General features: G+C 40.1%; 1 protein-coding gene across 1 annotated transcript in view; it reads left to right on the top strand.

Moving 5' to 3' along the window:
• Positions 1-15,647, top strand: part of poc1b (POC1 centriolar protein B) — a 46,124-nt gene that overhangs the window by 5,666 nt on the left and 24,811 nt on the right. The window lies entirely within an intron of this gene.

Raw genomic sequence — 15,647 nt, forward strand, 5'->3', positions numbered from 1 at the left:
CACTGAGCGGCTCTGTTAGAGCAGCAGGGGAATATACTTCTTGCTCTTTTTCAAACTTTTAAAGCTGACTTTTTGTATTTATTTTTGGCCCAACAACCTTGTGAACGCATTTTCCAGATTATTCCTTTTTGTAGTTTTTATTGTTGCTAGGGTCCATCAGAGATAGCAATGACCTGTCCTTGAACTTTAGTAGCAAGTTTATGGTATGTTGTAAGGTACAACCCTGCATATGAATTACTGCTAACTGCTTACTCCACAAATGCAGATCCCGGATAAACGGATAGAAACATGAAATTGATTTAGGTGGGTCTAAATGCACATGTTTAATGAGTATTAGGAAAACAACTTGCGTCATCAGAATAGAGGATGGATGGTTAAGATGTTAAAAACTGGCATCTAAGACATGTTTTTGTTATTGCAACATCACAGACTATTAAGAACATACTACAGGTCCCCAGTGTGGTCCCTGAGTAATAGCAGCCTGTCCCCCCTTTTTAAAAAGCACCCAAGACAATGTACAGGTAATTACTGCCCCCTGTTGTTATAGAAATGAATCACAGAGCATTACATGAAAAGTCTGTGGGATCACAAAATATAGTTCTATGAACACAGAAACCTACTCTAGGGCTTTATCCATCCAATTTCAAATTGAGTATGAAAGTGCCATATAATGGTTCACTGTAAAGTTTGTATTTTATGTCTTGCCCCTCAGCATGCTCATAGAAATATGCTCACATTCATAGGCAGATGAATGAGTTTGGCCATGTTGTTTATTTGGATATGGATATACACTGCCGGTCAAATGTTTGGGGTCACTTACAAATTTCCAATCCACTTCATTATAGACAGAATACCTTGTAAACTGAGTAGGTGGCTGATCTTTAATGCAATATCTACATTACCCATTATCAGCAACCATTCATCCAATGTTCCAAAGGCACATTCTGTTTACTAATCTGATATCACTTAAAAAAAACTAACTAGAAAAACATTGAACAACCCTTTTGCAATTATGTAAGAACATAATGTAATCTGAAAACTGCTGCCCTGGTTAAAAAATTTTTTTGCTTTAGAGATGTGACGTCTTTAAAACTCTAAACTAAAAGTTTTCTATTTATTTCATTCTATGAGCATTGTGATGCTCTTAGAATGAACATAAATTATGACTCATATTCAGAAGTTGTGATTTTACTTCATCATGCGTGCATGGACAACGTCTTTTATTTAGCACCTATAGCAAGTTTTTGTTGTTGTTGCCACTGTTTGACCTGATGTTGATGTTGAGTACTGCTGTGTAGTCAACATCAGTGTGTCTCTCAGATTTGTCTCCTTCCCTTTTGTACTTTCTTCATCGTTGTCCTCCTCTTTCACTGAATTGCTTGAAGGAGCTTACCTCCCTGTGTGAATCACCCAAGTGTGCCTGTATGGAAAGACCTGTGAGAGAAGGGGAGAAATAGAGATCAGAGAGATGAGGAGAGAGCAGGAATCCACGTGCTGATGCCCTGGCCTTCGGGGGCCACCGCAGCAGCCGCCGCAACTCTAATAATAGACTAGCTGGCGTCCTGCCTGCCTGTTTAACTCACTGACTAACTCACTGCACTCTGGTGTCACACACATTTAATACATACATCAGTGTTATCTTTGCTACAAATGGCAATGAATGCTAGACCCTTACATGTTTACTCACTGTTAGTGCATCAGCAAATTGTGTTTCAATTTAGAAGACACACACATAGCTCCTTACTCATTCATGCCCATTAATCTTTTCTCCCTGCCTCCAGTAAGCTTGTAGTAGCCTATGTATTTATATGTTCATAATGTAGTTGTGTCAGTTAGCATGTGAACAAGCCTGCGTGTGTGTTAACATAGCGTATGTGTGTGGTCTGGTCTGTTTGTGTGCTAGCATGAGTCACTGGATATTAATGTGTGTGTGTGTGTGTGTGTGTGTGTGTGTGTGTGTGTGTGTGTGTGTGTGTGTGTGTGCATGCACGTGTGTGTGTGCACGTGTGTGTGAGAAAGTCATCCCTGGTTAAAACGGGTCGAACAGGGAGCCCCCAGTGCTACTTCTCCTGTCAGCTCTGATTTCCATCATTGAGGAACTCCTCTCCTCTTTACTTCCCCTCTGGTCATTTTGAACTCCTTTCCTCCTTCCACCATTGTTGATGTCCTCAGAGTGCTTTTCTTTTCGCCCTGTACCCGTGTTTTCCCCCCCATTGCCCTAATGGGTCCAAGCGTAGGCGGAAGAGAGAAAATGGGTGAGGAAGCCTGACAGACAAATGGGCAGAGAGAGGGAGGGGATGGGAGATGCAAATGGCCTGGGGTGGGTATGTGGGTGGCTGGGTGGGGGGGTTCCTGCTGCCATTGGTGACCTTCATCTCCTTAAGTCAGGGCCATCTCCTCTTATCACTTCTGCCTTTTTTTTTTCTCTTTCTTTCTTTCTTTCTTTCTTTTTCTTTTGACTTCAATGGCACTAAACTTGAGTTTGTTCACGATGTTGTGCATGTGTGCCCAATGTTGTGCTCACATGGCTGAGACATGTTGGGATTGAAATGGCAACCCTGTCTACATACGTTTGTGGACTTTTATTCTGGGGCTGTTTTTGCTGGTGTGGACTAAGATTCTTTGTCCCATGAAGAGGACTCTTAATGCTATAGCACACAATGAAAGCTGCATCTGCAGCCAAATTTAAAGTGCTCATATTATGCTCATTTTCAGGTTCATAATTGTATTTAGAGGTTGTACCAGAATAGGTTTGTGGTTTAATTTTCAGAAAACCCCATATATTTGTTGTACTGCACATTGCTGCAGCTCCTCTTTTCACTCTGTGTGTTGTTCTCACTGTTTTAGCTACAGAGTGAGGCATCACACCTCTGTACCGTCTTTGTTGGGAGTCACACATGCACAGGAAGTACTGCTAGCTTGTCAGTTAAAGAGCATGAGGTAATGCCATGCTAGCAGCTAGGCGAGCATTATACTGTGTGTTACAAAGTTATTCACGTCACGGGAATTAAAGGCTGGACTACAACAGAGCTGTTTGGTGCAGTTTGCAAACAGTGTTTTCTGTTGGAGATGGTGAGTTTCTTTGGGTGGACTTAGGGATTTTTTCACTTTGTGAACTTATAACATGCACAAAAAAGATATATAACACAATAAAGGGAAGGGAAACAGCCAAACATTGGTGGCCCCACATGAGGCCTGTAGGGTGTCCTCATGCTGTTTGCATTGCACTGTATGCATTCAGGAAGCTTGTATGGGCAAGGAGTTGAGGTCAGTTATGACATGATGACACAGATTTGGTATCAGCTGTGGCGTTGTCTCCGTCCTCTCTCTCTCTCTTTCTTTGCATTAGCCTCTAAGCCCTGCAGTGAGCTAGCAGCACTAGTAGGGCTCAGTGCTTCTGAATGGAGTGTCGTCAGCAAACATTACGTCAATGCAGAGTCCAGGGCTGTGCCCTCACTCTAGATTGACATTACAAAACTTTGATATACACAAACCAGTAGCCATAAAGTGACGTAGCTTGAAGACAGAAAAGGGGAGAGAGAGATGGGGGACGACATGCAAAGGGCTGTTGGTCAGATTTAAATCCTGGCCAAGGACTTGTCAAGGACTCAGCCTACATGGGACATACATACATACATACATACATACATGTGTTATAAAGTCCTTTTTTTGTTTGATTTTAAGGTTTACTTGTCTTTATAAGGACTGAAATGTCCACATAGGTAAGCTCAAACAAGTTCTCCATAGAGAAGAGGATGCTAAGTTGAAGTTGGTTTGTAGTGCAACAGTTTAGCTTAGTTCAGTTTTGAACACACAAATGCATTTAGAGTCAAAGTTAGGCTCAAGTTGAGGTTAAGAATTTGGTTAAATAGTGTTAGTGCTAAAGGTTTTAAGTAATATTGCTGATAAACGGTCCTCAAAGCTTTAGCGGTGCAAATGTGTGTTTGTTTGTGTTTAAGAGGTGATTAGATAACAGAAGGTTAGATTTGGTTACGTTTGCCATCTCTCCTGTCCCTGCAGACGTTGGCTATGACGCCAGTTTGATCAGACAAGGTGTCCTCTACTGACAGGCCTCTCGTCACAGCCCTGTGTGCATTTTTGTGTTTCTTTTATTGTTGGATGTCCTTCCATTCCATCATGAGTCTGTAATCCTTATATTTTAGTGTGTATGTGCGCAGTTCATTTACTTGTAGTGACTCTATTCAGGTGCATCCATCTACTGTGAATATGTAAGGCAATGCATGTTTGTGTAATTGCAGTGTGTGTCTACATTTACAGAGATGGCCCACCCCCACCCCTGTCCAGCTTCATGTGCAGGGGAAGTACAGGATATTGGATGGCCCGGAGGTTTAGATACCAGATTTAAGTGCTGTAGAGGAGAACACGAGTGACAAGACACAACGGAAATGAGCTAAACATAGTAACAGCTTCGGGGGCGGGGGGGATTTCACTTTCCACCAGGACAAGACCTCCTAGAGGCTGCATAACGCCCTCACACACACACCAACAAACGTACAGTGTAATAATCATGCAAACAAGCTCATTTGGACTTAATCAAAGCACAATCAAACATGTTAATTTATACTATGTTTTGTTAATATCACTCTGACTCACTCTCATGCAGACAAATCTTATAAACACACAAAACATGTATACACCTGATTGATATTATGATGTGCTCAAAGTTGATTTACATGATTATTTTGATAGTAAAATTGAAACAAATGACTTCATATAATGTGAGAGGATCAGTCATATTGCTGCACACACTGAGAATCAACATCAACATCCAACTTTGCAGGTCTGAACAGCTTTAAGCGTCCTAGCTGGATGTTTTGGCGTTCCGGCATGCTCGTAGGCAATGTTCAAACGTGAAACACCACTGCGTTAAAAGAAAATGCAATGGGCTGTGTTGGTGTATGTGTGTGCTGCTATAGGTATTGGTAATAAGGTGAAAACCATCCAACTTGTCCATTTTGAGTTTGAGTTGTATATATAAAGCTTTTCAGATACCTGAATGGTGCACAGTGGTTTATAAACTATAAGACAGGATTTTACAGATCTAGAAAGTTATCATAATGTCAATCATTCGATTGGACAGCGCCATGTGTAGCTAGCCACATGCTATGGCATTGTTGCTAAAGTTGATTGATTGTTGCTTATATGAGTGTCTCCTTCTAGTGGGCAGAAAGCAAAGTATGTGATGAGACCTTGTGAAACAGGAATGTTACGTAACGCCTCCTGACCAATTGATCGCGCCAGTGACAGTCGAGTCAAAGCGGAAACCTGTCTCAGGACACCGTGCACGTCCAGTTATGGAGTGTTTTGCTGTGAGACTCCCTGTGGCGTCTCCAGTCTTCTCGAAAAAATTTGATCTCCCTCATCAAAAATACAAGAGGGCAAGCCTTATCACTAATGCAAGAGGATTCTCTCTTCGGATTCCCATCCATCCTTTCCCCCTTCACCTCTCTCACTCTTTCTTTCTCTTCTCTTTTCTCCCCTTTTAACTCTTCTCTTCTATCTAAACCTTCCCCAACACTCACTTATGGGAAGTGGCTGGTTACTTTAGAGCCACGCTGTTGCAATTTGTGTCTCGGCTCATCAGTGGAGGAGTAATTATTTTCCCCCACTCTTTGATTGGTGGGCATTAACACAGTTTCTTCTTTGTTTTGAAGGTTAAATGTCCGACTGTACAAAAAGAAAAGAACTGTTTTGTTCTGTCTGTTCTTTTTATAATTTTGAAAATTTCTAATGCTAAAATGACAATTAAATTACTGGTTCCAGCTTTTCAAAAATGAGTATTTGCTTATTTTCTGTTTATTTTATTGTATAAGGTAATTGTAAATTGGGTTATTTGGGTTTTTCTAAGACTAAATAATTAAGATGTCAGCTCTGGCCACTGAAAAGAAATAAGAGGAGGAATCAAGCCAATTACAACAGCTGGTCAGTCTGACGTCATGTTGCATGACCTCATTACTATTCATGAGCTCACCCTGTTGCGCTGGGTAAAGGATGCTGATAGCCAGGCTCTCATTGGATTGGTTAGCCAATCAGAGTCAAGTAACTTAGCATTGTTGAATATTAATGAAAACTGGCACAAATCGAGCTGAGTCTTCCTGCAGACTTTCTATATTACACTAGAATGGCTTGAAACAAGGCAACCAAGTCTTGTTTTCCTCAAAAAAATGTAAGAGTCCTTGGTAGAACTTCAGACATCACCACAAAGTAATGAAATGTGTTGGGCAGGGCACCTTTAATACCACACTAATGTACTGTGTTTTGTTGTTCAAGTACAGAAGACCTTTTTACACTGCTGCATTCTGAATGTGCAGAACGTGGAGTGGACATGTGAGACGTCTGGAAGCATGTGACTGAATGACATTGTGGTACTGGTCCAATCTGGATCAGGATCTGTTTTAGCTCTCTATGCAGAGAAGTAACAACAAAGATGTCAGTATCAGTAAATTATTGGTTTGTATCCAGTCCTATTAAAATACTTAGATTTTGTCTAAAATTCAAGCTGTCTATTGTTTGGTGTCTCACTGAGACACATTTACACTATTGCTGAGCTGTTTACCTCTGTTCTTGCTACTCTTAATGCTTCTCTTCTTCCATGACACCTCCGCCATCTTTCCACATCCGACCAATATTCCGCCCTCTGAATGTGCTCTCTGTCTCAAGGGTACAGCTAGTATTCTCAGGGGCCTTTACTGGGAACGTGCTGACAGTCGTTCGTACAGGAGGCTAAAAATAGCTAGGCAGGTCTATTACAGGTACCAGGGACACCTGAAAGGCAAATGATATTGTGTTGTGTTGTGTTTCTTTCCCTGATAGCTGTTAGCCCTACCTGGAGAACTGGCAGGAGGCTGGGATGAGATATTAAAATAAGAAAGAAAGAAAGAAAGAAAGAAAAAGAACCGACATTAGACTTGATTATGTCATCATCTTGCCTATTAGACCCGGGCAAGATGAGAGAGTGAGAGAAAAAGTCAAGAAAAAACATGTGTGGTACTATCTTTGATCCGTTCATGTTTAATGATTCCAAGCTTAAAGTAAAAGATGGTTAGCATTTTTATTGCTCTGTCCTGTTTGCATCTCTGATGGCCTTTCCCAGTACCTGCATTGAAATCCAAGTTGATAATGTTTTAAAGGTGGGCTTACGGACATATAAGGCCAAATAAATGTATTCACTGGATTTACAGTAAAAAAGTTGTCTAAACATGTTGGACAACTGCAGCTCCACCAATATAACACTAGTGTGTGTGTGTGTGTGTGTGTGTGTGTGTGTGTGTGTATGTGTGTGGAAATAACAGGCTACCTTAATATCTTGCAGTGTTGCTCGCTGATGCTATTTTCTCCCTGAGTGGAGGCAGAGAGGATGTGGCCCGGTGAACCGCGTAGGCAGATCAGACACCTCATGGCTATGTTGCTGGCCTGGATTATTTTTGTACAGCTCATCCAGGCTTGCAGAAAAACCAGTTTGCCTTAACATATTTTTTTTATTTGAGGATTTCTTTTTTCCTCCCATTGGGAGGCAACTACCTACAGACCTTGAGTGATTAGGGTAGCTAAGACAGAAGTATACCTTTAGTATACTTTTGGTGTATTTGGGAATGGATTTGTTTTTTTCCATGCTACTCTTAATTGGCTTCTGGGCTGAGAATATTTGTGTCTGTCTCATCTGTTTGTTAGAGGTAGTAGTACTGGCTCCTTTTTCTTTTAATCTGTGTTTGAGTTGTTTGTGGAACAGATCTTCCACTGTATAGATTTTACTGTCACGGCTAGTTCATATGGAACTCCCAAGTCCATATTTAAGGCTCAAGATGTGCTTGAACATTTTAGTCTTTGTGTGCCTCTAAATGTATCTGTACATTTGTTATCTTTGCATGCTTGTGTATGTGTGAATAGTCACACAGTTGCAGTTGTGTGTCTGTGAAGAGAGGATAACTGGAAAAGGGCTAGGAAAACAAATCCATTTCCTGTGAGTTGAGAAAGCCATGGGGTCATGGTTTCTCTCCGGAGGTGCAGCTGTAACTTAACACTGGCCCAGTCCCAGGTTAAACCCCACCTCCTCTTGCTGCTACCCCCTCCTGGTAAGCTCATAGTCCACCTGTTAGGAAGTCATTCATCTCTCTGTTCCCCGGAGAGGGATAACTGGATCCCCCACCTCTGACCACAGCCACACTGATGGATGGCTTTAATGGGCTTTTGTTTGATGTATTCACTCTCTTCCTCCTTTCTTTTCCAAATCTAATCTGCTCTCTTTATGTCTCTTTACTCTATCTGCTCATGACTTACCATGTTACTTGCTTTTCTCTTTTGTGTTTATCTTCCATTTCCTTTTCACATGTGCAGCATTACCATGGGACGTGGTTCTGTTCCTCTAATCCATAGGTTCAAGGTTGGTCTCTGACCTGTAGGCCAATCATCAATCGCTCCAAAAGTCTTAATGTTCTTTCATGCATATATTTCCGTTTTTCTGAGTCCAATCAATTCAAAAAAAAAAAGATCAAATGTCTCAATGTCCGACATTGAACATGCTCCTAACCAGACCTTTGCAGTAGTGCAGTCCAACAACATCTGGCTACACACTGAGTTGGCCAGTCAGATACATTCAAGCACATATTCCCGGACAGTAATAACATGTAGGTCAGCGTGTGTATCTTTTTTTTTTTTTCCCTCAAATGAGTTTGCTGAGAACTTTAATACAGTAGCCACTGTGCACACAGTTTAAGATTATCTGCCTCTTTGTTTCTGAACTATGTGGATACCTGTTCAACCTCATATCAACCAAAGAAATGCATTTTTTTATGCCAACAGATCTGATAATGATAACTGTAAAAAAATAGTTTAATATTGTTCATGGTTCAGAGTATTACTGGCGTTTTGTTGCATTATTATTGGTTTTTGTTGCATTGTTTGTCAAGGTTCCGATTTAATATTCTTGTTTAAAGCCGCTTAAGTGTTTTGCGATGGCCCTGAGCCCGGTATGTGTGGGAACATGGGAAACGTTAGCATAGTCTCAGAAGGAGGATTAGGTCGAGCCTTAAGCTTGCATTGTTTTTACATTGGGACAATTATTAGTGTGGTTATACTGAATGGCAAATTAGGTTCCCACAGGTGATTTGCAGTCCTTTTGGTATTAGCTTAATTGCTAAAACAGATTAGCAGGCATATGTGTGGCAATGCAGCCCAATCCAAACTCCCTTATGGATAACAGCCTGTTTTGCAAGTTTTCTTGTGAAAGCCACTGTCTTCGAGATGGTAGAGTTAATATTTTTTTGAAGATATTGCATTAAGAGCTCATTTAGTGGCAGTGCATATTTATAGCCATTCTAATGTTTTTTGTGCTTTTTTTTGTACCTTTTTTATGCTCTGCCTGTCTTCATACTTATCACCTTTTATTATTTCAGGGAGGGCCAATTGAGAGAAAGCTCTCATTTCCACTGACACCTGATTACATGCCATATAAAATTACAATTACTGACCATAGTAATGAATTTACAGTTGCAATATACACACAATACTATTACAGAATATCAAACAACTAAAAGTGCACATGTACATACAGTATACATGACTTTATAAAGAAGACATTTAAAGTGATTAAATGGCATCAGACTGTTTGATTTCATTAGAAACTGCAGGTTAGTAGCATATAAGTATTCACAGCAGATGAACTTAAAAGTACAGGATTTTGCGTGACACTTTTTTATAATGACTGTGTCTGTTGGCCATCATCCTCATCACTTCTCCCACTGAGTTGTTTACCTGTCCAGTAATCTCCAGGTTATCTTTCTCAGGGATAGAAGGATGTGAGTCATGCTTATGGTTGGATATAGGTCAAGATTAACCTCCTGCTGTCCTACATACACCTAAGCCCTCCATATGGCTAGACATTCCTCCCTCAAATACAAGATAAAATAAATTAATTACAAAGGTGAGTGGGAAGAAATGTGTTTAAGGAGGAAAAAAATATATATATATATATAAAATATATATAAATATATATATATAAAATATATATAAAATATATAATATATAGATAGATAGATAGATATATATCTATATCTTTTTTTATTTTATTTTAGCTTTTTATGCTGCATTACTTTACTTTTAAGCTATTGCTCTGTATACTGGCACCCATTCTTGCAGTCATGTTTATTGTTCTTGGTCATGACACAGTTTAAGTATTAACTGTTTGTCTAGCTGTCCATAAATATGTAACTGCCATTCAGAAGAACAGTACAACTTGTAAATAGTCTGTGTTAAAGTTAGCTTTATACAATTGCTTGAAACTTCACACATGAATAAGATGTTGCTTGGAAAGAATTTTATGCATTAATGAAAGATGCTAACTTTCAGTTAGCAGACTTTGTAGAATGATTGGAGTTTTGTTTTGTCCTATTTGAGTTGTATATAATTTACTAGAACTAGATGAACCTCAATGTAGGGTTGGCCATTGAGAACTGGATCTGAATTGATATTGGTAAATGTTTTATAACAACTAAGACTCATTAAGAAATGTCCTCTTTGATTTCTATGTATTGATTAATGAAGGTTAAAGTTTACCTACTGTAGGAGAAAGTTTATTTAACATGACAAAGCATTTCCTACAGCGTGGTAGGATACAGCATTTTCAATTTCGTTGTCATAATTTTTTTCCAGTCAGGTAATGCTAGTGGAACATTCTGCAACATACAATGAACATCTGCATTGCCTTTATAGCGGTAATATAAAACATGATTAACATGATCTATAACATTCTCAAATTAATTTTGTCACTTTAACATAATTAACATTGGACCATGAATAAACTGACATAATGATGTACAGTATCTTACAAAAGTGAGTACACCCCTCACATTTTTGTAAATATTTCATTATATCTTTTCATGGGACAACACTGAAGAAATGACACATTGCTATAATGTAAAGTAGTGAGTGTACAGCTTGTATAACAGTGTTAATGTGCTGTCCTCTCAAAGTAACTCAACACACAGCCATTAATGTCTAAACCGCTGGCAACAAAAGTGAGTACACCCCTAAGTGAAAATGTCCAAATTGGGCACAAGGTGTCAACATTTTGTTTGGCTAGCATTATTTTCCAGCACTGCTTTACCCTCTTGGGCATGGAGTCCACCAGAGCTTCACAGGTTACCACTGGGATTCTCTTCCATTCCTCACTGATGACAAAAAATAGCTGGTGGATGTTAGAGACCTTGCGCTCCTCCAACTTCCGTTTGAGGATTCCCCACAGATACTCAATAGGGTTTAGGTCTGGAGAAGTGCTTGGCCAGTTCATCGCTTTTACCCTTTAGCAAGGCAGTGGTCGTCTTAAAAGTGTGTTTGGGTTTTTTATCATGTTTGAAAACTGCCCTGGGGCCCATTCTCCAAAGGGAGGTGATCGTGTTTTGCTTTAGTATACCACAGTGCAGGTGCATCCTCTTTAGAAGAGCTGTCCCTCTGGGACGACAGCCATGTAGACCAATTTAATGCAGTGTGGAGCGTATGGTCTGAGCACCAACATTCTGACCCCCCACCCCTTCATCCTCAGCAGCAATGCTGGCAGCACTCGTACGTGTATTTCCCAAAGCCGACTTCTGGATATGACGCTGAGTATGCACACTCAACTTCTTTGACCATGGCGAGGCCTGTTCTGAGTGGAACCTGTTCTGTTAAACTGCCGTATGGTCATGGCCACCGTGCTGCAGCTCAGTTTCAGGGTGTTGGCAATCTTCTTAAAGCCTAGGCCATCTTTATGTAGAGCATCAATAGTTTTTTTTCAGATCCTCAGAGAGTTCTTTGCCATGAGGTGCCATGTTGACCTTCCAGTGACGAGTATGAGAGACTGTGAGAGCAATAACACCAAATTTAGCACACCTGCTCCCCATTCACACCTGAGACCTTGTAACACTAACGACTCACATGACACTGGGAGGGAAAATGGCCAATTGGGCCCAATTTGGACATTTTCACTTAGGGGTGTACTCATAATTATTGCCAGCAGTTTAGACATTAATGGCTGTGTTGTTATTTTGAGGGGACAGCACATTCACACTGTTATACAAGTTGTACACTCACTACTTATTGTTATTGTTACTACATTGTAACAATAAGTTAAATTTTCATTGTTGTCCCATGAAAAGATATAATTAAATATTTATAAAAATGTGAGTGTTGTAGGCCTACTCATTTTTGTAAGATATTGTATGTAAGAGCCTATTGTATGGTGATAAACTGTACAGCACAAATGTCCTCACTTTGACCCACCGCAGTTCTCTTTGTGAATATGTTCACATGCCACCTTTGTGCTGCAAGTCCCCTTGTGACCGGCTATATTAACACTTAAGTGAGCCTAATGAAAGGAAGTCACCCATTTATTTTCCTTTCTACAATTAGTTATTCTTAGAAAGTCCCTTTGCTGCTGATCAGTTGAATCAGATTCAGCACTTCAAAGGCCACAGTTGAACCATGGCTCTTGTCAAGAAACATCCAGTAATCAAATATTACAATTAATTACATGTGTCACACAACAGGACCTATGTTTGGAATAGCTCATGTGAGGGCAATTGACAAGAGGTCTGGTCAACAAGCGACTCATTGATGTCCCTGACATAGTTCAATTGGATTAGGTTTCAGGAATCCCGTTCTAAAAATCTTTCTCTTATGCCTTGACTTTTTAAAAGCCAAGCTACCGTTTTTTTTAATTCACTCTTCCCAGTTTTTGAAAAAATGGCAGCCCACAAAACTATGCTGTACAATTGATGAAGTGCAGATGTTTGGTTGCCAATGAAAGGATTCAGCGAATGCCTCGTTGAACATGATGTCACAGCAGATTTACACAGCGTGGCTATGGCAATCAGCGGAGGGTTCCACCTACGCTGAGGGGACTCTATCCACAGTGGAAAACAAAATAGAGAAGAACAAAAAAAATATTAGTCAAGGCAAACCAAGCACTAGAAATTAGCAATTATTCAGTAAAGAGTCACATTTTTTCAGTCTTCTTGTATTAAATTGTTTGCATAAACGCATCAATTTTTCTTGTCAGTAGCATTATTGGTAGCATTAAGGCTTATTTGTATCTGTATGACTTTGCATCATGAACCTAAAAACGTCTCCCTCTCTTTCTTTTTACATCTTTGTACATTCACATATTCACTTTGCAAGTTTGCATGACTGATCAAGACAAAAATTTACTTTTGATTCAGTTTAATTGCACATATTAAGAGCTTGGGTTGGGTCGTAGACAAGAGATACCTGCATGTTTTCCCACAAACATTTCCTAGGGTTTTTATGCAAATTTGCACCCAGAATGAAATAAGCAAGTAGGGATTTTGATGTCTAATTTAAGGATCCTTTGATACAACTGCATGAATTCTCAATCAAGTGACCTTCTGGTTACGATATGGTTTCCCAAACCAGTAATCTTACTGCATCCTCTGCTACAGTTCCACAGCCATTTGTTCTCTGTTCCCAGTCATCATCTTTGTTGTTCTGTTCACACCTGTCTACTCCCAAACCCTCTCTCATACTGTTTATGTTCTAAAGCAGTAGGACTTTGCTGCCTTGATGATAGACCACATTTTCTCTCCTACCACTTAGTGTTTAACACAATAGCCTTGGTGTTTGGACCTGCCCAGGAGGAAACACTTGACAGTCTTTTGATCCACCTGTTTCAGGACAGAGTGGGCTGAAGGTTTGGCTTGTTTCACGTCAACCCCTGGACCTTGTGGAGGTGGTACTATTATAAAAGAGGCAAGAAGGACTTCATTGTTTGAAATGTTTTCCTCATTCTTCAAAGCTATCCTCTGGTTCCCAAAGATTTCCCCAGTTGGATCTCATTAACCTCTGGAGTATTTTTCCTCCTCTGCAAAGTCTTCGTTAAAGCTGTTGTACAGTATGCATTTCTCCCTCCTTAAAATTACAAATTAATACAATGTATCGTAGATTACCAGTCTATAACTGTCAACACAAACACTTCTGTGTGCCCGAAGGCGGCTGAATTTGCTTAAAATAACATTTAAGCAGAACCTTAGAAAGACATATTTTGTGATTATTGAACCAACTATTTTTACATTACTCCTACTTACTGTACTGGCTGAGTTCTGTTAGCATTCTGAAGACTCCTAAATGACGCAATTTAGCCTACAAATCATTTGGAAAGTGCCAGAGGCTGAGATTTTCACAATACCAGGCAAACCCTGGGAACCTAGACACCCTCTTGTTCAGGCCTTGAAGGCAGAAGTGAAAAAGATATTCAAGCAATACACAGAATCTGATATGACCATCCCTTGTGGTATTTAAACTGAACGCCTACATAAAAACCTAGCTTTGATGATAGAGGAGGTGGGTGAGCTCAAGAATAGCACAGGGGTTATCATAAAAAAACATCTCCTTTGCCAGCCAATCTTATCACATCTCCAGACATTCAAAAAGTTGTAGATTCTAGTGCTTCTGCCTCAGAAGCACTCACCTACACCAACCACCTCCAGCTCTGCTCAGCTCTGATCTCACCACACACGTAAACACAACCCTGACACTCTACTCTCTGCTCAACTGACGCCTCTACTTTGACTGATCAATACATAATTCACTTCATGGTAAGTTTTTAGTGTTATAATACAGTGTATTGACAAGACGTGAGTCAAAGTCTGAATAGTGGGGATGTTCTGCTAAGAGAAATGGGCCGAACATGGTTTTTTACCCTTTGCCTTAATTAGCTTTTGTCCCAATGCTAATCTCTTTGATTGTGGCAAAAGTGAATAGTATGTAGGCTTACCAATTTGCAGACAAGACTTCCTTTATAACTACAGACAAATGAATCAGGAACAAATCCTTATATGTTGTTAAACATTTTGGGGGAGGAGCTTTATTTGAAATAAGATCTGCAGCTTAAAGGTTTCTAGGAATTTATTGGGGGGTCACATTAGTCCCTTTCAGACGGTGTGGTGGCTTAACGTCGCAACAGTCCTATTTCTTTATTCCTTTAAAAACAATATAAAGAACCAGAAATGTTTACATTGTTCCTGTACTTGTGTTTGTCTCTTTCTCTCTCACACACACACACACACTGAACCTCTTGTTCTCAGAAAATCTATCATGGCCTGCACGCATCCCATTGTTTAAAGTGTAAGGTCTTAGCAGCGGATGTCAGCCTAATTTAGCTCTTTCAGCCGGGGTCTAATCCGACCCCGCAGTACAGCCACCAGAGTAGAACATTCTAGAGCAGGGGTCTCAAACTCAACTTACTTGGGGGCCGCTGGAGGTAGCGTCTGGGTTTGACTGGGCCCCATCAAGTGTTCCACAAAAAATGTGTTTCAAGTAATCCAAAAAAAAAGGACCACAACGGATCTAATCTTCTTAATTAACAGTTCTTCAACATGAATGTTTCTTCTTAACACAAACTGTTGAATTTGAACATTCCTTTCTTAACATGAACTGTTCCTCTGAACATGAACGGTTCTTCAGAATATAGGCTTCTCTTGTCTACTCCTTGCTGCCAGAGACCTGACAGCGCTTCCTATCACACAGCTGAGACACATTTGGCTTTAGGGAAGAAACAGTTAAAACCCTAAGTATGGCTTGAAGATGTCCATCAGTAAGTCTGGACCTGTACTTTGACTTATTAAAGTTCATGGTGGAGA

Source organism: Etheostoma cragini, chromosome 8 (assembly GCF_013103735.1).
Source record: "Etheostoma cragini isolate CJK2018 chromosome 8, CSU_Ecrag_1.0, whole genome shotgun sequence".
NCBI lineage: Eukaryota > Metazoa > Chordata > Actinopteri > Perciformes > Percidae > Etheostoma > Etheostoma cragini.